This window comes from Brachionichthys hirsutus, chromosome 17, assembly GCF_040956055.1.
Source record: "Brachionichthys hirsutus isolate HB-005 chromosome 17, CSIRO-AGI_Bhir_v1, whole genome shotgun sequence".
Taxonomy (NCBI): Eukaryota; Metazoa; Chordata; class Actinopteri; order Lophiiformes; family Brachionichthyidae; genus Brachionichthys; species Brachionichthys hirsutus.
Window position 1 is genome coordinate 1,017,432 of NC_090913.1, and position 25,851 is coordinate 1,043,282.

Genomic DNA, 25,851 nt, shown 5'->3' on the forward strand with positions numbered 1-25,851 from the left:
GGTTCAAGGATGCGAGTCTGTCGATGGCAAAGTGCGGCCTCGGAGTCCCCCCACTCCCATCTCAATCAGGAGGGATTAGAGCTTGAAGTAAATATGAGTTTATTACATTGATGTGTGATAATTAGTAGCCAGGAAGTGTTTGGCTCTGAGACTCTTCAGGGAGATTAAGACTGGAGGACATTTGTCCCGAGCAGGAGGACAACAGAGTATATATCACCCAATGAAGTCCACGCGTGGTGGCGGCGGCCAATGACACCGCTTTTATACTCCTTGCCCTGTTATGGACCGATGCGAGGGGACCCCAAGGAACAGGACAGAGACGGTGCGAAAGTGACTTTGTAGTTTACTGATAAATGTTCATCAGGAGAGTCACTATCCCGGAGCCGCGCACGGGTTACGGGGTGGCTGGAGCCCAACGAAAATATCCAGTTAAAAAGACACAGCCAAAAGAACAAACCAAAAAGCAAGCTCAAATAAAAACAGTTAACAAACGGAAAACGCGACGCACGACCTGTGCGCACAGATCAGCTGCGCTCGGCGAGGGCGAGGCGAGTCCCAGGGACGGGGAGCGGCAGAAGGGCGTTCTGTATGCAGAGACGTGATCCATGAAAAATAGTCCGACCGGGAGCAGCGGGCGGAGCAGGGCGTATGAAGGCTGGTGGTAATCTGCCTCAATCCGCCTCAGGTGCGCCCGGGGCGACCGCAGCCAATCCGCACGCCGCAGGTCCTGGAGCGAGAGGCAGACACAGGTGTGCGTAATCAGGCAAATCATCAAGTGCAGCAACATGACCCTCACATGCTCCTCTGCTTTTTCAGCGCAGTTTAGTTTGCGCTATAGTTGTAGTACCCTTCAGTGTAGCTGGTCGCCATAGCGATGCTTCACAAACATAATGTGAACTCGTTGTCCGTGTTGCCACAACAAGGGACTGAATGCAAACGTGTTGAACGCAGGAACGGCTGCAAGCAGCATGTGCAGCTGCACGGCAGCTTTATTCCATGTGCTAAGTGTGTGTGTGTGTGTGTGTGTGTGTGGACATGTTCAGCACTGTGCACACAACAAAGAACAGGCCGACCCCGATCCCATCCCCCATATGAATATGCATCATCCCAGAAACCTTGATCCATATCTGCTTGCTGCGAGTCTAAACTCTGCTCTCTCCGCTCCGAGCGCCGCTCTGCATATATAAACGTCTAAATCTGATTCGCTTCAACAGCAAATCTAAATCTGAGAAAGTGGCAGCGGAGTCTTCGTCTCATGTCTGCTGAGAGTGAATCTAGATCTACACCATCCAGCATATATAAATATATATATATATATGCTGGATGGGTCTGGATGAATAAAAATCTGAAGATGGTCTTGGTCTAAATTACATCATAATATTCTGAGAGCGATCCAGATTCCTGTCTGGATATAAAGACCTCTGGATTCTCCCATTTCCTTTTACTTTAAAAAATCCTATCTTGTAAAATCTGCATTCAATTCACTCACCAGGAATCCCAGTCATAAAGGGGTCCGATCTGAACCATCATGAAACATCTTCTGGTTCTGATCCAGAATGAGGTCAGGAACAAATATTACATTTTAACATTAAACCCATTTATGGATTCAAGAATCAGTTAAAAATACATCAACTCTGATTCACTTTGACTTTTCATGGTTGGTGTATAAAGATACCAAGAACAATGTAGAACCTTCTGGTGCTGATCCAGATCACCGTGTGGACGGTGCAGATCCAGTTAGGAGGGGAACGAGCTGCTTGGGGGAGGTCTGTGCTCTCTGAGTTTCTTTATTCTTCAGCATCTGGAACCAGAGATGATGATTTGTTCATTTATTGACACTTGAAGGTGTAGATTTCTCTGCATGCAGGCAGAGTCCCAGGTAGCGGTAGCATTCTCCTCAGCGGCGCACCTGAGCTCCATCACGTCTCCAGACATGTATTATGGGATATTGCTCCCCTGCCTGCAGGCATTACACTGATGTGCATCCTGGGAGGGAGTAAAGAAATAGCAACCACAACATAAGCCCATTGGAATCTTTGACGCATCGACTCATGTGAGCGTCTACTCGGGATTATGAACGATGCCAGCTGGGTCTTTGTCCCTGCACCCCGACTCTGTCTGTCTGCACTGCATCCAATCAAAGACGACGTTATGGAACATGTGATGATGCTTTGAGCTTACCAACGGCATGGCATGTTGTCATTCAGTCCAGGTATATATATTTATATACACAACAAATCTCCACAGGTTTATAATGTTGTGACCATGAATTCCGTGTTTTTTTGACGTTCTTCTTAAAGTTGATTGCTTGCTTTGCACACACATCAGTCACACTCTGATGAGAGGGGCGGGGCCTGATCTCCTGACATGTCAGCCCGTGTGAATGATGGACGCCCGCCCACGTGGCCGCGTTGACATTCACACTCAGCTGATAATCAGACGGAGGAGGTGGAGCAACGAGGAGCACTGAGGAGGACATGTTTAGCATTCAACGCTCTAGTGTGTGTGTGCTTGTTTCAAATGGCATGCACCCACGGATGATACACATCTGTGCCGTGGAGGTAATGGTCTCTGATGCGCGGCGGATCATTGAGATTCATGGCGCTGTCGCCTCGGACCTGTCAATAGATGAACACGGGAGGGAGGAGGCAGAGATTCAGCTGTCGCCTCTGTCATTCCTTTCTTGGAGAGGCCGGCTCTCGGGACCCGCCTTCAGTAGTAAATGGACAACACACACACACACACACACACACCTGGAGAGACGCCCATGAAGCATCCTGGGAGCTTCGGATCATCTCGGCGGCCTCCTCACATTTCTGGCTGCTGTGGCTGAGACATGTGAGAATCTGAAGTGTCAATGGAGAGCCCAGCAGTAAATGAAGTGCTAAATGCTAGACGCACATTGTGGAGGTAGCTTGTTAGCTTGCTAGCATTAAAGCTGCACTAATCATGATGTTTGTACAACAGCAAAGGATCAATGACAAAAGGCAATGAAGGGTTACTTGTGTTGAACTCTGGAAGAATTGTTTTATCTACTTTTGTCGGTTTAAGTTCATTCTTTTGGTTTCGCGAGTCTCTCCGTGTTCACTGAACTCGTTTCCAGTCTGCAGCTGGCTTTAGTATAATTGTCTTTGGCGCGGAGGTCATCTTTTTGCCGACGGTTCGACTGGTATTACTTTCTGCATGATTTCTCAGAAAGCAATGACAACATTTGGATGACATTTGGTCCTTGGGCTCGTTGCAGGCTGACAATGCTCTGCTCATGATTCACTGGCTGCTGAAGATGAGCAGCAGTGACCTGAATGAGGAAGATCTACCTACAGTTCAAATCAGGGAGGCTCCTCTAGAAGGGCGCTCCATTACAGATCAGTTTAGAAAAGGACACGTGGGATAATGGCCACACATGGCATTTGTAAATGAGTGTCAAAGGGAATGTGAACTATTTTAAACACTAAAGGCAGAACAACAGTATTAATTGAGGATTAAAGCTGCTCTGTGTAAATAAGGACGATGTTTTTTATAACATAATTATCTTAGAAGCTGCTAATGTTTAATATCATAATATTATATTGTATGGATGTATAGAAATAAATAAAGAGCGCCTTTGGGAACAGGTTTCTGGAGGTTTTGCGTGTTCTTTGTGTCTCTCTTATTGTATTTTGAGCTTCGTTACAAATTCACACATATTTGGTTGGAGTGTACTGTCAGCCAGCTTTAGCACAGGACCCTGTTAGCATGCGCAGAATGTGGCTCAGCATGTTCTTGCTGGGATAACGAGGCACTGCTTCCATGATTTCCAAAACCAGTTTAAAGTGTTGCCGGCACACGTCCCGCCCAGACAAAGCGGTGTCTCGTCATGTTTGTGTCGACACGCTTGTCCCAGCATACGATTGAAACTGTACTGAAGCGTACATCATGTTGTTGTAAAAAACGCTTCACTCATCTATTGATGAGGCCCACGACTCCAGAACTCCTGTTTGACCTTCCTCTTGGCCGATGCGAATGGTTGCAGCAGATCAAGCATACTTTGCAGTACTTCAGTCTGACAGATGCGGAAATGAAGGCTGAAGCACTGTCCTTCAAGCCAGATGAGTTTTTTTACTTTATTTCAATGGACTTTATCGGTGAAGTTTTCACAGTTTGTGGTTAATGCAAAAGCAATATTACAGAAAAAGGAAAGGGAAAGAAAGCAATAGGTAGGACATAAACCATGCTGGATCCAGCAAAGCCCTCTTCCCTGCTGGCATCCTCTGTCGACGGGACACGTGGCTCTTCAGGTGGAAGCTGTTTTTGATTGTCTTAAATACATAACATTGCTTTTTAGGCCTTTCATACCTGGAGTACTTGACTTTGACTTTATTACCTTAGCTCACTGCTTTAAACTTTATTCAAATGTACAAAACCCATCAGGATGAACGAGTGGAGTTTTGTGTTCGTAGACCTGCAGGGGGATTAAAAAGCTTCCACTGGCTCAGCCGGATGGAGGCTGTTGGTTTTAGGATGTCCACAGAACTCCAAAAAAAGATTCATTCCTCAGGCTTCAGGAAAAACTCCATCGCACAAAAGTCTTTCAAACAAAACTCCTTTGCACGATAACCTTTTGACAAAAGTCCCTTGGGCAAAATGTAAACTTGTGTATCTAAAGTGAGAAGACAGGGTTACTGCTAATCAAGCAAACATCTGCAAAAAAAACATTTATGTGAAAAAGTGAAAGCGTTTTGTCCGAATGATTTTCATCCAAAGGAATTTCATCCGTGGGAGTTTCTGTGGCTGCTGAAGCCGTTTTGCTGGCGGACAGAGAACGGTCTAAAATACGCTTTGTACAGCTGCTATTTCTGTTACCCAGGGACGACTGTGGCTACTCTTTAACTGCCTGCTCTCCTTGTTGCTCATTAACATTTAAGATAATTAATAAAGTCCATAAACGTAGACATCCTGAGTTCCTCTAGAAAAATGGATAGAAGCGGCGAAACTTCCTTTACTAACATTTGTTTCAGCCAAACGAGCGATGCTACGGCATCTCAGCGGTAAACACGCCAAATGGAAAGCTCGACTCCGGGGATTGTGGATTATTGATTCTGTTCTAAAGTAGGTCTGATGGAACGAGGCAACAGAGGTTTTATGCATTAACACCTGTTAGTTTTAATGTATTCTTGTTATCCCCATTCACATGGGGCCCTAAGCGAAATAAGGAGCCCTTGCTCAAGGGCACCTCAGCAGTGCTCTCTGTAGCATATATCCCAGTAGCCAGCCAGCATCTATCCCAGTAGCCAGTAGCATCTATCCCAGTAGCCAGTCAGCATCTATCCCAGTAGCCAGCCAGCATCTATCCCAGTAGCCAGTAGCATCTATCACAGTAGCCAGTAGCATCTATCACAGTAGCCAGTAGCATCTATCACAGTAGCCAGTAGCATCTATCCCAGTAGCCAGTAGCATCTATCCCAGTAGCCAGTCAGCATCTATCCCAGTAGCCAGTAGCATCTATCCCAGTAGCCAGTCAGCATCTATCCCAGTAGCCAGTAGCATCTACCCCAGTAGCCAGTAGCATCTATCCCAGTAGGTGACTGAACGAGGGGCCGTCATATCGTGATCTCGCCTCCCACGCGTCTCCTCTTCCGGCCCGCCTGCCGCTTCCGTCTCCACGTTATTCCTTCATGTCCATAAGGCTCAGCTTCTTTCCTCCCATCTGGTAGTCTCTCTCTCTCTCTCTCTCTCTTTCTTTCTCTGCCTCCAGGTCTTGCCGTCCTCTCTGACCTTTTGTCCTCATGTCAAATGTGACCTATTTCATTTTTACCGAATGAAAAACGGTTTTGTTTTAATGCAGCTGTGTCTGCACTACACAATCACCACTTCCTGCCCCCCCGCTCTGTCCCTGCGGTGACATGGTTTAATATTCCTGGTGTCACAGTAAGGGGAGTGGAGGCTGTGTTGTCAGTGTGGCGTGCGGACCACATTGATTTAGCGCTAGCATCACAGGGGGAGAGTTTCTTTTTATTTTATTAGGAGTCAATCTGCTGCAGTGACAGGAAGGTGAGGCGAGATGGCTGGAATAAAAAGATGGACGGCACAAGCAGGAATGTGAACAGCATTGATTGTATTTGACAGAATAATCTTGCAGGCAGCATTTGCGTGAACATATTTAATGATTCATGAAATCCGTTGCATCTGTGTTCTCCATACGTGCAGGTCTGTAATTACTCAGCATCTGCTGTCAGCGCAGTAATTAACAGAGGTAGGCTCGATTTCTGCTCTGCAATATGTAACGCGTGTTTGGCAACAGTTTAGGGCCTAAATGATAAGTACATTTGTGGTTGATTTGATTAGTGCTTTATGAGGTAGCGTCTCTGCCTCTACACAAATAAAACGTACACAGACACATTTCACGAGGAAAAGAAAACAGAAGGTCTGCCTCTGACACCGAGAAGCCGACCTCATCAGTCTCTGGAGGGGTTTTTATTCCCTTTTGAACCTACTTCTGTGTGAACAGGAGGTAGACATGATGTTAAAATGTGCTGCTGACCCTACGCGGTTGGTACTACGTTTACGTTTAACCAGAGACTAGAGCTTTTGTAGTACGGCCTTATAAATACACAACATGCAGCGCTGCTTCCTTCTGTTTCATACCGGGTGCAGGTAACAGTGACTGAATAATATATCAGCTGGGATGAAGTACATTATATCACTGATATCACGTACACCCAGAGCTGTAGGCTGTATTTGTGTCTGTCCATTCATACAGTTGTCTAATCTGGGTCTCGTTTTGATCAGCGCTTGATGTAAGCCCGGCATCCAGCGGGGGCCAGAAGTATTTTCAACCTTGTACACTTTCAGTTTTAGCAGCCTGAATGCTTCTGATATGCGTGGCAAATACCAAACACCCTTTGGAGAATATCAAACATTTAGATTTACCTTAATATAAAACAGGCTTATGGTCTCAATAATTGCTTCTGTCCTTCATGTTCACGTTTTTTTGTGTCATAAATGCCACATTCTTGTGTTTTAATCCGGGTTCTTGGTCTCTCTGTGAGGAAGCAGTTTTGAACCCTTCATTGCTCGTTAATGAAGCTAATCAGCTGTTGATAAACCCGAGTTTTAAGTCCGACTCTTTTCTTGGAGGTCGTCGACTCCTCTCCTTCCTCCTCAGTTCTTTCCCATTAGCAAAGAAGCTCTCCAAAGACGTTTGTATTTTATTAATCTTCACTAGTTCACGTCTGTTTTTAGTAACGTACCACGTAAAGCATGAAAATTCACAGGCGAATGTTACGTTTTTAAAAATCCGGTCGTTTTTAAAAATAAAACACCTTTTAGACGCTAATAATCGATACAACGGAAATTGTATAAATTAGTTCTTCTTTCTGTACGGCCCAGTAACAAATGCCTCACGGACCGGTACCGGGCCACGGCCCGGTGGTTGGGGACCACTGGTATACAGGACTAAGAACAGAGCCCTGAGGGACACCAACAGTAACTTTAAGGGGACTTGGATGTGTTGGAGATGTCTGATGATGTCTTAGAGTCACGGTGGTCCAAGGCTTCAGTCATACTGATCAGAAAAGTCTGAGATTGGACCTTCACCAGAATCACTGCCTTCAAGTAGTGGCACAATTTGATCAGATTTCCAAATGGTTGGAATTTGATCAAATAAGCAATAATTAAAAACGAGTGTTCAATTAGATCAGCGCAGACGGAGGAGGGAGGGACAAAGATTAGCTTCACCCTCGGAATTCAACCAGGTTATTATAAGCCTCGCCTCGACTCACAGATAAAAGAGAATGTCCCACCTCAGCGGAGGACGTTTGGAAACGTCCCTACAGCGAGGCCTTAAGGTGAATTCTCTTGGCTGATGAAGTTAAATGATGATTAAAAGCCTCACAAATGTGCAATTTGTTAACTATGATTTCATTTTCAAAGTAGATTTTGGGAGGAAGAGAGGCAGGCGAATGTTTCAAGGATTAATCATTTTCAAATCTTTGATGAATTACTTGTTTGCTGGAGGAGAAATATCAGATTTGACTCCCTGAATAATTTAAGAAACTTTAATTTTATTTTATCCTGAAATAATGACACTGGCTCAAAGGATGTGTTTCGAGCCTTCATCCGTGCCGATGCTCTACCGAGAACACGGATTTGAATATCTTTCAATTCTATATTTGTTATGGGCAGATGATTTTAAAAGTTGTGTTTTTTCAGGATCATAAAAATGTTCTGTTGTTGGGAAACATCTTCTGGTGAGAGAGAAAAAGCTGTCAAAGCTGGAGGGAATTAAGAAAATAATGAATATTCAAATGACAGCCTGAGACTTTGTCATGATTTGAAATCCTCTACAGATCTCAGTGGGAGGAGTTTCAGGCAGAGGATATCAGGAGGCTGAACATTGATATTGCAAGGTTTATTTTCCTGAACGGACTTGTTTGGTCTGGAATTCAAATGAGGCAAACAAGCGCTGGAATCAGGAGCTGTAAATATGGATGCTGAGAAATAAATCTGGGCTGAATAACACGTTAACTGGACCATCGTGAGTTCAGTCCTGTGTGTGTGTGTGTGTGTGTTAACAGCACAAAATCAAGGTGTGTGTTCAACCCAATCCATGACCAACCCAAGGACAGGATGCAGGACGGACACACACACACACACACACTGTCGAGACACTCCATTTCCTTGCAGGCTGCATTAGCGTGCGCTGTCTCTCGTGAATATGTGTGATTTGCAGATAAATGATGATGCATAAATACGCCTCCTCATCCTCAGATAAAGATTAGGAGGTGATCGGTGCCTCCTGACTCACATCTCATGTCCTGCAGCGCTGGAGCGTCGTGAGCATTCACCCGTCTTCTTCTCAGGTTTATGTCACCCAAACCTCGGCGGCCCGGCTCCGGCTCGTCATACGCCAGCCTGCTTGTCAGACGGTGTCTAAACATCAGGTGTTGCTATGCAACCAGACATGGAATGAATGTTTAGCACATTACACAGTGCTAAAATATGACCCTCCTCAGGTTTTTCTTTTGTTCTCGCTGCTCCCAGAACAGATGTGATGATTCATAAAGCTTTTCTGGGACGGTGCAGACCACACGGCTCCGGTGTTGAGCCTCTCCTTCCTCATCGTGGCGTATTCACGGTAAACCTTACCTCTGTTTCTGTGGCGTGTCTCTCTGTGCTGCTGTTGTCATGGCGCTGGGGCATGTGCAAGTGAAGTTAGCGTGATGAGGGATCGGACGTCTCTCTTTGCAGTCAGACGTTTTGCTCCTGATCTAGAAAGCTTCACCACAAAGACGGACTGAGTGGCGTTGCTTGCCCTGCGTCGATGTATCGATGTCTACGGTGTGAACAGTTCGCTCGAGGATGGCGGTGGGGATTCGACGCTACAGCAGGCGGTGGAATACGTCACGCTGCATTCAATCCCTGAGCGTTTGTGTGGAATCGCTGCAGGGGCATCGATCCGCCGGGCAAAATGATGTATGCTTGTATCATGTGATGAGGTACGGGGCCAAGGTTTGAGGCTGAGAGCCCTGTAATTCATTACGCCGGCGAGCATTCGCGCGTGTGTGTGTGTGTGTGATTCCTAAGATGAAACCCGCCCATCTATGAGGAAACTCATTTGGCTCCTGTCATCTGGCCTCCCTCTGGAAAAATACCTGCCACCTGGGAGTTCACATTACCTCTTCTTTACAACTCTCTCTCTTTCTTCCTCTTTATTGCTTCTCTACTCTGTGCCACAAAATCCAAGAGCAATCACCGATCAATCTTGTAGACTTGCTCGCTATCTGCTGCTAACCACAAAGTCCCTTCTGTTTTCCTTGGTTGAACACTTAACCTCGGCTGCAGACGCATCCAAACACATCCTCTCCTCGTGTATTGTATCCCGTTAAGCCTCAGCAGGCTCATCTTCTCATCCTTCTGTGATCCATCTTCCGATCCTCCGTACGACATCGACCACTCCTTTGCATTATCTGCTCGACACTTCTTTCTAAAACTCCCCAGTGATTGCTTCCCACCGTTGAGTGTACGACTGCGACACCTCTTTCCTCTGTTCTCCTCTCACCTACCCCAGACCACCACTACATGACCTTCAGCTTGCTGGAGGTCATCCAGCTCCGGTTTAACATCAGCGTATGGATTCACAGCTCGGTCTGAGGACAGGAGGGGCTTTAGGGTTAGCACACGCCGCCAGCTCTGTAACATGGTGGCTAGGCTAGCATGCTACATGGTGTAACATTGTCATGTCTTTTCTCATGTCATCCTCTAAGTATGTTACGTAACGCCTGCGGGGACGGTGAAGCGTGAGACCTGATCGAAATGAGCCGTGTCAGCTGATTCGTGGCACCGCTCCTCGTTTTCATTGGAGTCACTTGTTCAGGTTAGCTGTTAACGGCTTTAATAAAAGATTAAATCATGAATGAGTTCAGGGAAAATGTCAAATTCTGATCATTTACACCTATTTTGTTGATCCTATGAAATCCTTTAATGACAGCAGCAAGAGGTCTGGATTTCCTTTGTCACCAAGGGAAGAAGTAATGGATTAAATTAAAATGAATGGTGATAATTATACAATAAAACTCCAAATTGATACATGGAAGAAATAAAGATGTCACAGATTAGTTTAACACATTTAACAGTGTTTAATATTTAAAGAGACAGCATGTATTAAGAGTAAGATGCCGCTCTCCTCACCCAGGTACGCTCCTCTGAAGCCTTCACCTCCTCTGCTCCTCCATGCTCTCTGCTTAGCTGCGTTGATCCATGGGGTAATGATGCTTCATCTCCAGCCTGTTTCATTAAGTTGTGGTTCTGGGTCTGGGCTGGAGGGGTCAGCCGGATATTTACTCCTCGGGACCTTCACGCCCGTCCACTCCGCCTCACTCCATCCCCTAAAGTTCCTCCTCCGTCTCTGCTAATCTAACATTTCATCACCAGCCAAACAGTTTTGGAAGTTCCAAGTAGTCAGGCCTTTATTCTGTAAACCTAAAAAGTAATGGGTCGCCTCATAGGCAGACAAATACCGTGCCAAAGCAAATATTAAAAGTAAATGTAGTACAAAAAACTGGAACAACTTTAGTGATGACATCCCTCTTACCCTTTTCTTTATAATGGAAATATGAAACCGCTCCAAGATATGACATCAAACAAAGAATCTTGCAGTATGTCTGCGAACTGCAGAACCCCCATCGAGGTCTTTACTGCCTTGAAGTAATCACCTGCAAGCCACACGGGGAGAGGGATAATGCGCGGCAGGCACCAAAGAAGAACTCATAACCATTAAAGTCAGTAGAGTAATTGAAAGCAAGGCAGGCTGCTGTTTTAGGGCTGGGGGCCGGTATGTGTCCTAACAAGATGGCAGGAAGTGTTTTTGGTTGCTACAGTCGGTGCAGCATCATTAGACTGTAAGGGCTGGTGCCGTGTTTGGATTGGGCACCTCAGATGTGAAATGGCTAATGCCGCCGTTAGGACGCGACAGAAGATTCCTCATGTCGTCCACCTGAGCGCTCCTCGGCGTGTGCGTGTCCCCTTTGATGTGTGGCTGAGGGCCCGGCTGAGGGCCCACGTCACCGGCGCTGCATGCTGGGATGTCAGACAGGACCTCTGAGGGAGTGCTTCTAAAACGGATGATGCAGGCAGCGTGTTTTCGTCGGCTCACTTTCTGCATCCGTGACATATGGTGACGAATCCGGGTGACGAGCCAGCTCCACCACACGCAGGGTGTTTTTGTCTGTGCATGTGTCGCTGCCTCTGTGTGTGTGTGTGTGTGTGTGCTGCTCTATCACTCTGATGACCATCTGTGGCCTGATCCTGCCCGGATCCACAGACACATGAATTATTGCCTTCCTTTGTGGGCGACGCCCGAGTCGTTTGTTCCGTCCTCTCGCTCTGTCAGGGCAGACACGCACCTTCACACCTGCCCCCTCCCACTTGATCTGGCCTCTCAGCCCACCCATCGGCTACTCATTCCTGCCCTCAGACTCCTCGTGTCAATGCGGGACCACTTGATCCACCTCCATCCTTAATAGCCCGCTGCTCTGCCTCTCACATGATGCCAGGCTTTATTTGGTCTCTTTTTAACTCTCTTCTCATTTAACTCTGTCCAGAAAGTCAATCTTCCTTCCAGCAGCAGCCCGAAGGACTGTGACTACTTGAAGAATCCAATAAGGCTGATTAAGTGATGACAATTTAATTACAGCGATGGCACAGGCGCAATCAATCGCTGGCTTCCTGAATAGGATGAATGAGCCGACCTGGGTCAGCAGCGAACGGGAGATAACAGCAATGTCCTCACACCCGGAGTCGAAGGGAACCAATCAAATGTACAGGAAAATACAATCAATCAATGATCCTGATCAAACGTGAATAATTAAAAAGAAATGCTTATTCCTTTGTGTCTTTTGTGCACTGACTCCACTCGAAGTGAGCCCTCGTCTTCATCACAGTGATTTTGATCATTTCTCTTGCGCGTCTCGAGGATGATTCCTCTAATGACTCGAGCAGCAATGATTGTCATGATCAAACCGTGATAGTCAAAGCGTCACTCAAGGCGCTGAGAACCAATCACATGTAATCACATGTAATCACATGACTGCAGAGACGTCACAGCGTTGTCCTCTGATCGATGCGTTCATTGCATCCAGATGAAAACATATCTGTGACACAACTGGAGCGAAGGATGCACGGACGTTTGGGCTCGTGGTTCTGATGGTGCACCAGTATCGTGCACGGACGTTTGGGCTTGTGGTTCTGATGGTGCACCGGTATCGTGCACGGACGTTTGGGCTGGTGGTTCTGATGGTGCACCAGTATCGTGCACGGACGTTTGGGCTGGTGGTTCTGATGGTGCACCAGTATCGTGCACGGACGTTTGGGCTGGTGGTTCTGATGGTGAACCAGTATCGTGCACGGACGTTTGGGCTCATGGTTCTGATGGTGCACCAGTATCGTGCACGGACGTTTGGGCCGGTGGTTCTGATGGTGCACCAGTATCGTGCACGGACGTTTGGGCTCGTGGTTCTGATGGTGCACCAGTATCGTGCACGGACGTTTGGGCTCGTGGTTCTGATGGTGCACCAGTATCGTGCACGGACGTTTGGGCTGGTGGTTCTGATGGTGCACCAGTATCGTGCACGGACGTTTGGGCTGGTGGTTCTGACGGTGCACCAGTATCGTGCACGGACGTTTGGGCTCGTGGTTCTGATGGTGCACCAGTATCGTGCACGGACGTTTGGGCTCGTGGTTCTGATGGTGCACCAGTATCGTGCACGGACGTTTGGGCTGGTGGTTCTGACGGTGCACCAGTATCGTGCACGGACGTTTGGGCTCGTGGTTCTGATGGTGCACCAGTATCGTGCACGGACGTTTGGGCTTGTGGTTCTGATGGTGCACCGGTATCGTGCACGGACGTTTGGGCTGGTGGTTCTGATGGTGCACCAGTATCGTGCACGGACGTTTGGGCTGGTGGTTCTGATGGTGCACCAGTATCGTGCACGGACGTTTGGGCTCATGGTTCTGATGGTGCACCAGTATCGTGCACGGACGTTTGGGCCGGTGGTTCTGATGGTGCACCAGTATCGTGCACGGACGTTTGGGCTCGTGGTTCTGATGGTGCACCAGTATCGTGCACGGACGTTTGGGCTCGTGGTTCTGATGGTGCACCAGTATCGTGCACGGACGTTTGGGCTGGTGGTTCTGATGGTGCACCAGTATCGTGCACGGACGTTTGGGCTGGTGGTTCTGACGGTGCACCAGTATCGTGCACGGACGTTTGGGCTCGTGGTTCTGATGGTGCACCAGTATCGTGCACGGACGTTTGGGCTCGTGGTTCTGATTGTGCACCAGTATCGTGCACGGACGTTTGGGCTCGTGGTTCTGATTGTGCACCAGTATCATGCACGGACGTTTGGGCTGGTGGTTCTGATTGTGCACCAGTATCGTGCACGGACGTTTGGGCTCGTGGTTCTGATTGTGCGCCAGTATCATGCACGGACGTTTGGGCTGGTGGTTCTGATTGTGCACCAGTATCGTGCACGGACGTTTGGGCTGGTGGTTCTGATTGTGCACCGGTATCGTGTTATTTCCACACGCTCAGTGAGAACATGAGGAAACCTGCAGAAAGTGGTTTTAGTTCTTGAGACAGTCCAAAGATAACTTTTATTCTTATCCAGATGTCGAGACGGATGGACTGCAGAAGAATCAAATCAAATTATTGTTTCAGGAACATGATTCCCTATTTAATTAGAAAGATGCAAGAAAAACGAAAATAAGATCAAACAATATATCAATGAGCAGTTATCACCGTTAATCCAGATAAGATAGGACATTAATTCCAGGCGTGGATGAGAACGTCGTGGCAGACAGAGACACCATGAAGCAGCCGGTGGGGGCCCGTTTCAATATTTATGTCACTGTTGTGTGAGCGACCCGCTAATCACGCCTGATAGCGGCTCCCTGCCGCCTCGCGCAAACCGACGACAGGAAAGCGAGCGGATGCAGAGCCTCGACTCCGATCGGTTGGGGAAGAAGGGATTTTCTAAACCGATGTGATGCTTGCTTGTTCTGTTCTGTAGTGAGCTTCATGGGGGGGGGGGGGGCTTGCTGCTTCTTGGCTTAGCATCCTCATCAGCCCGTCTCAAAGCGTCATCGTGTGAGTTTTCGTTGTGGTGATCATGACTTCCTTCGTAGCGCCGACAGATGGTTAAAGCGGGGCTTTGAACAGAACCGGTTAGAATTTATTGTAATTTATGTAAGTTATTTATTGTCATTTTGCATCAGTGGTGTAATTTATTTTAGATTAATTGTTAGTTTGCACTGGCGGTGTAAAAACATTTTATTTTTGTTTTTCTAATGTTACGTTGCATCAATTGTGTAATTTAATATTGGTTTTATTTTTATTTGTTTTGTTAATTGTGGATGATTTATGTACGAAGGACTTTCAACGGAAACAAGGCCGCAAGGGCTTTTTTGAAATGCTCCTCTTAGACAGGATGTTTGACGTTATTTGTACTATAATAATTCTACTGTGTGACTGTACTTGTACTCTAACATTCTATCTAATAAATATATTCATCATCATCATCATCAACCGGCCCGACATCAAGGCGGTCTCAACATCACATGAATGTTACAAGTGACCAAATCATCTAGCAGAACAATACAATTTAATATTAATGAGCCTTTCTGCGCTTGAGTAGCGTCAGGTGTAGAGGGGGCGTGGCTCGCCAGCAGAGACGGGCCTTTCATCTCTCGCGATGGCGGGACAAATCCATTCGTGGTCCCCCCTCATGGAGATGGTCTCAATCTCTTTGAAGGGAAATGATGATGATGATGATGATGATGATGATGAGTTAAAAGGCCTCTGTCAAAGCAGACAATCACAGAATTAAAGACGGAGTGGGGAATATTTGAATATCTACAAAGACCCGGATCCGCCGTCTGCTTCCCTTTACGGTGAAGGCGGGGAAAGATAAGAGAAATCCCTGAGAGGATCGTCTCGGTTCCAGCGGTCCGTCCAAAGATTTACCAAAGTGACTTCAACTCGACGGAAGATGTAAAAAGCAAACACGATGCCAGAAGCAGCAGGAACGGAGCACAGTCAACTATTTGCTGCAGACCTCTGCACACGCTCAGACGCGCCCGGACACACTTCTAGCTCCACCCCCCTTTGTCCCTTCGTCTCTTTGTCTTTTTCCTCTGCCTCCCTTTCTCTTCCCCCGTGTCTTCGAAACGTCTGTCAATATTGACTCTTTGTGAAATCGACGCTCTCCTGCTGACGCCGGGACGTTGCATAAACAATGACGCAACGGTTTGGAAACTCCTCGCCTTAAACGGAGAGGGGGAGGGCAATCAAAGAGAGGAATGCTCCTCCGCTGCTCCTGCTCTCATCCCCCGTCTGTCCATTGAGGGGAGAAGCTTAAGCACTTTGGAGCTGGAGTCTGTCTTTCACACATCAAACGATTTGTTTTATCCGGTTCATATTCTCCCCTTTAGACCCGGCGCAGCCCGATAAGGCTTTGATGATGAAACGTGGAGGACATCCGTGCATTATATCGGAATTGGCATGCACAAAAGTGTGTGTGTGTGCGAGCGTGTGTGTGTGTGTGTTGTCACTTCACAAAAATGTCATTTCAGATGAGTTCTTGCTCAGGCGGGTCAAAGGTCCACTGCCCTTGCCCCACCTTGTTGCCCTGGGATGTGGCATTCTCTTTGATTACCCCGCTGTTTTCCTCACTCAATATCGTTAAAATAAAGGCGAGTCAAGTGCATGAAGGATTCCCGAGACACAGATGACGACACAAAGTGAGCCCGAGGTAGTGTGCGCGCGCACGCACACACACACACACACACACACACAGTGTGTAACGTGGAGGGTCATTTAGAAACGTGAACGTGAATGGAACACATTTCACAACCACAGATAAAAGAACATTTCCATTTCTAGATTGTTCAGTGACGCATCCTTGAACCACGGCAGGCTCGATGCCTCCGTGTGGAACAAACATAAATGAACGAGAGAGTTCTGTTTGGATAGTTTTTTTAATGGCTCAGATGTAATTAATTTGCTTATTTTATTTATTTAATGTGCAACTTGTTATGTTTTATCTGATTTATTCTGAATGCTGCCCATTTTACAACTTTGTGGACTTTAGTCCCAACTTTCTAACCTGCACAGACATTCAGTTTCACTTTACACAAAGGCAAACATCATTAGTGTCGGCTTCTATTGAATGAAATGGGGGGGGGGTATGTTGTATTGAAAGCTTGTCACTTAAGGGCAAGAAGGGAAACGCTCTTTGGCGCCCCCCCCCCAGCATGTCGATCCGGTTTGTATTCTCCGTCCCTTGAGCCTCCACGTTCACCGGAATTCCGAGCGATTGTTAGCACGTCCGTTTCCTCAGCAGGAATCAGACGCTTATCCGGTTCAGGAGCATGTGTGGAGGTGAAATTAAAAAGATCCAGTTCCATGTGATTCTGTCTGAACGGCGGCGATGACTTTTAACGAAACGTGGTGTGGGGGGTGGAACTTGGATTAGGCCGGATCGCTCCTGAACGTCCTCGGCGCCGCGAGGTAGCGCCTACGTAGCGGAGACGGGAGAAAGGGCTGCAACATGCGAGAGCGCTCTCTGTTCTGGTTCAGGCGTTGCGTCGGCCATTCGGCCGTCTGGTTCCTGTCAGGAGGAAGAAGATCAGTCGCACCTTTCAGGAATCACTTTACAGTTTGGTACGTGAGCTGCTCATCGGTTTTACTGGTGTCACCGTTGAGTGCCGGCCAGTAAAGCCAAGAACGCTGAGAGAACAGTCTGAACCGGACCTGGGAGACGGCGAGCGGCCCGTTTCCCAGTCTCACCAGCCTCACAGCCGGCGCCGTCTGAGACGCTACGTCATGACCATGAGCCGGACTAACGCCGCCACACGTGTCACCACAGCCGGCACTCCACCCTCGCCACCGCGGCGCCTCACCGTGTCATAGAGGTGATGCACGACGGGCACGAAATCACAACGCGTCTGCTAGTCACGTCATGGAGGTGCCCCCCCCCCCCCCGGACCACGCTCCCCCTTCGCGGCTCCTGTCTGACACCTCTGAGATTTATGGAGTGCCATTGTGCCCTGGCGACATTTCACCCTCCTCCACCTCCTCCGCTCCCGATCCCTCCACTCCGATGTCGCCATGCATCGCTCTCACTCCGGGGCGCAGGTGAGCGCGTGCATTTTCTCTACGACCCAGTGATATTCAAACTGAAAATGGCATTTGGCTCGGCCAGTGCAGCTGTGCAGCGAGCGAGCTGGTTCTGGTTCTGGTTCTGGTTGTCCCCCGGTCCTATTTCTTTATTCGTTTGTGATTTATTTACCCTGTGTGTCAGAGATTTTGTGATAGATGTCAAGCTGCACAGCCTCAGCATCTCCCCTGTCACCATAGCAGCATAAAAAAAAATTTAATTTGTGAGGCATAGCTCTAAAAATAAAACTCCAATGTTCAGTGGAAGCAGGATGAGTTCAGCCACACAGAAACTTTAACCATCACCATTTCCTTTACGCTCCACGATGTGTTCAAATCTTTATTTTCAGTAACAATTAGCACACTTTCTTAGGGATAACAAGTTTTTTATTTATTATACGTTTTATTTTATTGATGTAAGTGAAGGCCCAGAGGCCTCAGATCGTTTGTGGGCGTCGACTCTAACGTGTGTGTGTTTACGCCACACTCCAGATGTGGTGAAGCTCGGCGTGACACCGTCACTCGCTCACTTACACTCCGTATCAAAAGCACCTGAGCAGCTGGCAGTAAATTGTGGTCGGACGCATTAATCAACATTCGGGTCTCGGGGGTTCGCCGCGGCGGCGGCGGGGAAAGCAGATGCAAATTGCCTCCATTATAAGATGATGACAGACACAGATTTCAGCTTCGTAATTATCAGCACAATTTAAACAGAAATGAGAAACAGAATAGGGATTTGTTCCCAAATCTGTAGGAGACGAAGGAATGTGAAATCTGGAAAGGCTTTCAAGGAAATAAGATGAATTCCTCTTGAACATCAAAGCATAGTTGCGATTGAGGGCAAAATGACGACAGGATCTGTGAATGGCTACGCAGCAAAATCAGACATCTCACCACTGATGCAATGTCTTTCTTTCCTGGGGGGTTTGATGCCGATGTCCAGAAGCAATGAAATGCTGACACTGGAAAACAACATTGAAATAGTGTTTTGAGGCTGCCAAATGAAAGAGCTCCAAAGATGGCCGCATGAAATTTAAGCACTTGAAATGTCCCCCCTGTCTGCTGCTAGAGAAGCTGCATGACACCAATCAGAGACTCCAGCCTAATGTGCACGCTGCTTGAATGCTGATCAAACACGACTCGCACGGCAGAAAAGAAATATATTTCCACCAGCATCTGGAATGGCTGCCAGAACGGGGCTCCACTCATTACCGCTGTCTGTGATGGGGGTGAGATCCCTCTCTGTGGCAGCGAGCTGCCATCTAAGGCTGTCAAAACGTACCCTTTAATCAGCTGTCCGTGTTTCAAAAGCAGGCTAAGTCAGAAGCATGTTGTGGACTGACCACCGATGGACCCCACATCATGACCTCACATCATGACCTCACAGCATGACCTCACATCATGACCTCCTAAATGAAGGCAGGAAGTTTGAACCAATTTGACTGCAGATAAATCAAATCTGGGAGAATGAGCCACTGAATAGAAGACAAACTAATCATTACGAATAGCTTCAGGTACATTTTGTCCCTTCAAAATGTCATTGTAAATCCCTTTCACTGCGGATTAGGGTGTGTGTGTGCGTGCGTGTGTGTGTGTGATTTCTCTGTGATCATTTTTGATTGGCTCCCACATCCTTGGATTCTGCTTTTTGTGAATTGAGCTGAGACTGAGAACCGACGTTGGATGCTGATGTTGGCCAGCTCGACGCTCCTTCAGGTTTGAGATGCTCAGCTGTGTCCTTCCTTGTCGTCTAGAGCAGGGGTCCCCAACCACCGGGCCGTGGCCCGGTACCGGTCCGTGAGGCATTTGTTACCGGGCCGCACAGAAAGAATAACTAATGTATACTATTTCCGTTGTATCGATTATTAGCGTCTAAAAGGTGTTTTATTTTTAAAAACGACCGGATTTTCTCCACCGTAACATTCGCCTGTGAATTTTCCTGCTTTACGTGATACGTTACTAAAAACAGACGCGAACTAGAGAAAATTAAATTAAAAAACAAACGTCTTTGGAGAGCTTCTTTGCTACTTGTACTCTAACATTCTATCTAATAAATATATTCATTATATTCACCCTGGATTAAAAGACAAGAATGTGGAATTTATGGAACTAAAATACACGACCATGAAGGACAGAAGGAATTGTTGAGACCACAGAGTATGGTGAGTAGATATTGGTGTAATACTTGTTTAATAGTTATCGCAAGTGAATAATATAAAGTTTATAGGTAAGATTAGATTCCTATTTTTTTATTTAATTACCCGCCATGAAACCGGTCCGTGGCAGGAACAAGGTCGGGGACCGCCCACTGGTCTAGACGACACTCCGAGCAGCGTCTGCGCGTCTGTCAAGACCACCGATCCCACGGACGTCCCGTCCTCCAAATCATGAAAACACAAAGTCATGTCTTTAAATGGAGTCTTTCCATCCTCCGATCTCTGCAGAGTTTAAAATAAAGACATTTTAGTTGCTTCATCTGTTCTCCAGTTTCTTCACTTTTCTTCTGTGTAATACAAACGAAAATAAAAACAGCTACCAATCAGGAGAGAGCAGAGTTTGGAGTGCCACCGGGTGAAGCATATCTTATTGATTTGTGGGACGGCGGGCGCCGTTGAGCCGTGGAGGTTCTCCTGATCGCCGGCGTCTGGAGCCCCAGCAGCTGCTGCTCATAATGAAATCTCACCGGTTGCTGACCTCTCACCAAAGATCAGGCCGATTCTTCATCACCACGTAAACCCGAGACCCCAACACGCACCCCCACCTTCAAAAAGACCCTCTCCATTCCCACAGGCATTTAAATGATAATTAATACTTGAGCTGCCAATCCGAACGCAAACCCACAAAGAGGAGGAGCTGCTCTGCGCCTGAATAATTTAGGCTGGAGCCGAGATGAGCGTCCGTCCCGACGCGGACTGAAGGGAACGTTCAGGCCCCGTGAATAACAACGAGCTGCGGAAGCCGCGCCCCACTCAAGACGGTGTCAGGAAGTCAAGTGGGTTTTGTGTTATCTCTCCACACTTTCAGCTGCCTATTAGCATAGCTATTCAGACAGCACACCACAATGGGGATAGAAACGGGAAGCCCATCGCTCTCTCTTTATGTCGTTCTCTCTTCTCGCTCCCTCGCTCCTCGCTAATCTGCTAAGTCCCGTGGGCTGCTAGCAGCCATTGAGTTCTGAAGAGGCTTTTTGTCTTTTACTTTTGTTTTGGGGAAGTGGGAAGTCCACCTGCTCGGAAGAATTTCCAAAAGCTTTTGTGTGTGTGTGTTTCCATACGTGCATTTCAAGGGCAACTAAGCCAATGACAAAAGTGTCCTTAAATTCAGAACATCTTTGTTTCTCCTCCTCTAAACTGTTTCTTTTATTTACGATCAGTCGTCCATTATTAAATACGCTGTGACTTTGTCGTCGTATATTTGAGCAGCTACATTGAGAAAAGTGCTAAAAGACTGATTAATTTTACTTCCTTTTATTTAAATTTGTGACCTTGAATTCCTTGAAGTACCAAATGATGGATTCAAACTGCATTTTAATTAGCAAAAACCTAAAAATATTCAGTTTAAAATCAGATTTAAGCAAAGAAACAAATAAACAAATGTCGGGTAATTGATGAACTACGTTTACGATTCCAATTTAGGTCATTTTGTCAGCCGGCCCGCTCTAAATTATCCCGCTGATCGGACAGGATTGGACTCTTCGAAGTGTAACACGGAAATTAGGGTTTTGTAATAGCCTTCTTGATTGTATTAATCGGAAGGGTAAATGCACACCTGTAATTTACAGCCGATTTTAAATGCAGCAGGCGATGCTCGGGCTGCCGTCGTTTCTGTGGCCCCTGGCAGGCCCGGCCAAAGACATTAGCATTCTGATTAATAGCCGAGCAGACGAATTGTTGCTGAGTGAAATAATACATAATTTATGAGGAACATATTAGCGGCATTACCTGCAGTAATCCCCCAGCAGCAGGGACGATGAGTAAACCCCCCGTAAAGGGACGCCGTGACACACAGGATCGGCCAGGACTTCACGCCCACGTTCTGCTCTTCAGCACACGTAGAAGGTCGCCCAGTCCAGATCCAGATCCGGATCAGAGCCGAGCTGCTGTCCTGATAAATCCTGAAGCTCCTCCGGAATGTGTTCCTCCTCGGCGGATCCAAAGCCTGATTTTATTTGCATAGTTGCCACTCTAATCATTAAAGTTAATGCGTGTTGGAAAAACAATCAAGCATCAGTGCAACATAAATTAAAAGGCCATGTAGCCTCAGGGGCTGGAGGAAGGTCCCATTCAAACCACAGACCATAATTCATTTCAATGAGCAGAGAATTCACACATTTCAAACTGATTTATTCCATTTTTGGGGGGCGGGGGCTAAATGTAGTTCCCAAATCTACATTTTCTTCTCGACTCTAATGTGCAGGCTCTCTGCCCGTAGGTCCGTCTTGAGTTGCTGACCCATAAGAGCCGATCAGCCCAGCTTCTCCATGCTGGCCGCCGGCGGCCGGAGAAGTGAAGCGTTGAGTCTGAGTTTGTGACGCTCTATATTATTGAATTTAGATTAAACAGCGCTGGCAGCGGCCCACTCAGGACCGGCGTGCTCAGAACCAGTATAGGAGTTCATCTTAACCATCCTCAAACTCTAACCCGAGCCCTCTCGCATGCTGCGGCCCCATTTCAAGGTGACGTTCTATTTCAGGGTTATTGACCCGGCCTGTGGTCAGCTGACCGACCCGTCCGGCAGCTTTCTGCATTGTTTCCTGTAAAACGTGTTTGACTGTTGCTCTGTCATATTGATCACCGTCCCTCTCTGCCTCTGATTGCTTCTCAATAAGTGTATAGACCCGTGATTGATTTTACCATTGGATGTCTCCGTGCAGTCGCTATTATAGAATTTGCAGAGGCCGTAATTGGACCTGATGGCTCTGAGTGTTCACAAATCACTTTCCCATTGAGCTGAAGCTGGGTTTGGGAGCCTGCCGTTGTGATCGGTACCAGAAGGCACCATCCCAACACGCCTCCATGGTGCAGGGTCGTCCTATGATCGAGAGGTTGGCGGTTCCAATCCCAGCTGCACATGTGCACACTGTCGTTGTGTCCTTGTGTCAAAAGACACCTTGTCTGTGTGAATGTAGTGAGCGAGTGAATGTCGGTGGTGGTCAGGAGGGCCGATGGTGCTTCTGTCAGGCTGCCCTGGGGCAATTCAATATTACAATAGGAGCGTCACCACCACCAAGTATGGAGTGAAAGAATAAAGCTCAATGTAAAGCGTCTTTGAGTGTCTCGAAAAGCACTGAATTATTATTATTATTATTATTATATTTTACACCACCGATATTTCACAAATATTTGCTTCAGCTGTGCCCCCTTCCTTCTCTGTTCTCATTCCTTCTCATTGTTACTTCTAAATCCTCTATTCCAATCACTTCCCGACCCCCCCACCCCCGCCGCCCCTCGCCAGCCGACGCCGTGACCTTTTTAGTGGCTGCTTAAACAGATTAGCTGTTATTAAGAGCTCGGCACCGCTGATGACTCTTTCATGAGGTAGAGCCCTGGAGAATGGAGAGGTGGGCTGGGGGAGGGGGGGGTTGACATGTTGGTAGGGGTAATGGATGGGGAGAAGCAGAGGAAAGGCGATGGGTAGGGCACATGATGGAGGGATGCGAGGGAGGTTAATGGGGGCGTGGTGTACCAGAAATATAGATGACTGGGAAGAACCGGCTGCGTGGCTCGACGTACGCATCAGAGGAAATCTGCTGCAGGTGTGTTTGGTTTAATTATTCTATGCAAAACTCTAATGTAAGTGAGATGAAAGTCTAGTTTCTCTGTAAAGTGGATCTGGTCAGATGGGGGGGGGGGGGTCAGAGACTATAGCTCGTTCGTAGAGGTTAATATGAGACGGCTAACCTCCAGCATGACGCGGGACATGACGTCTGGGCTCCAGAGGGAAGGTCGTGTGTTTGTGACCCGCCACTCGACACGCCTCCAGCCCTGCTTCCTTCAGCTGAAACGAATCTCATCCAGACGCTAAAGAAGAATGTCAGTATGTGCAACAGAACCAGCGCTCGGCGCCGGGGGGGTGGGACTGGGTTGGTCTGCGCCGGGGGGTGGGACTGGGTTGGTCTGCGCCGGGGGGTGGGACTGGGTTGGTCGGGGCCAGGGGGTGGGACTGGGTTGGTCTGCGCCGGTGGGTGGGACTGGGTTGGTCGGGGCCGGGGGGGCCGGATTGGGTTGGTCGGGGCCGGGGGGTGGGACTGGGTTGGTCTGCGCCGGGGGGGTGGGACAGGGTTGGTCGGGGCCGGGACTGGGTTGGTCTGCGCCGGGGGGGCCGGATTGGGTTGGTCGGGGCCGGGGGGTGGGACTGGGTTGGTAATTACTGCCTTCGTGATGCTGCCTTCCTCCTCTCGTCGAGGTTCTCGTCCTGCTTCCACTTCGGGTTTGTTTATGGCCGGCAGACAAATGATGCTTCTGGGTCGACTTTTATTTCCACATTGTTGTTTCTCTTGTTCTGTTCTGGGAATTCTTTTTGTAAAAAGGAACGGCACAACTCTCACCTTGTGTTCTGGGTTCATGAATGTAGCCCTGCAGTTTATATCATGCTTGAATCATGTATTAGCACCGGAGCTACGTGTGGCAGAGCTCAGTTGGTTGGGACCTTGGTTGGAAACTGGAGGCTCATGGGTTCAAGTCCCGGAGTGTGGATTGGTGGTGACGCACAGACGCCCGCCACCGCTCCAGGCGTGCTGCATGCTGCATACATATGCATGCGTGGATTGTTTACAGGGGCCCACCATAGGGTGCAGACGTCATTGCATTGTGTGTGCTACATGCACAATGACAAAGAAAAATATCAGTTATTGGTATCATGGTGGATGAAGATATGTTTTAGCTTAAAGCAGTCATCACAGATGCAGGAGTGACTTCCTGTAGGAGGCGGATGTCGTTCTGCACACTATGCGTTTCACGCCACGGCCTCGAACCCAGGCCGTCCCGTCTGACGCTGAAGCTCAGTCCATCCGAGAATAGAATCCTTTTATCATAGAGATCTGAGGCTGGGATTAGTGCACAGCCCAAATACAGTCACTAAGCTCAGCTGTGATTGGACTGCTGAAGTAAGAGAACATTTAGTGCTGACTTCATGAAAAAGAATGTGCAAAGGTAAATGTTCCAGAGATCAGGGAATATTAACCCCTTCTCTTCTTCAAAACGTCTGAAAGCACAGAAACCAGATTACCAGATCTGTTCCCATTTCACAAATAAATGAAACCACGCCCACCACAGCGGCACACCTGAACACACACACAAACACACACATGCCTCCTCACACTTCCCCTCCTATAAATGACACTAAAAGAAGAGTTCCATTCAATTTGCAGGTTTTATCGATCCTGAAAGTAATTAGTAAGAGTTATTATAAACAGAGAATGATCAGTGTTTGTGGTTGGATGTGTGTGTGTGTGTGTGTGTGTGTGTGTGTGTGTGTGTTATCAGTTACACACTTACAACCCATTTTTATTCCCTGTTGCTAACAGATTGTAATAACCATTAAAAACTTCTTTATGCTTCCGCTACTTTGCTGCTTTTCTCCTGACCCAGCACCGTTCATTATTCTGAAGAAGTCAAGGTCACGCTTCAGTTCCATCTTAAAACTCCTGACCGATGCCGGTCAATCCTGTCTGTGTGTGTGTGTGTGTGTGTGTGTGATGTTCAATCAGGTAATCGATGGATCAATAAATGCACGTGGCGTGCTGGTTATTAACTCTGTCAGGAGGTTTATCTCGTTGTTTTGGGGACTGTATTTACAGTATTGTTGTTTCCGTCCTCAATATCTCTTCCCACTGGATGCAATTAACATTTAGCAGCATTCTAAAAACAGTTTTGGATGATCCTCTGTGATTTGGGGATTAGCGATGCTCGTGGCTAACGCTGGTGAGAGCTCCCGGCCGCTAAAGAGACGGTCATCTGACGGAATCTCCAAAATGTCAGGTTTTAACCAGTAAACAGTGTGAGTGCCTCCAAAGCGCTGCTGTGACTTTGCTCTGAGTTTCATCCTACGGTGCGACGCATTCTGAGGTCGGATCCCAAACGACGAGCCCACAGTTCACCCAAAAACAGAAGAACAGCAGTAAAAGTGATGCTTTAATTATCTCGCTGAACCACGGGCGA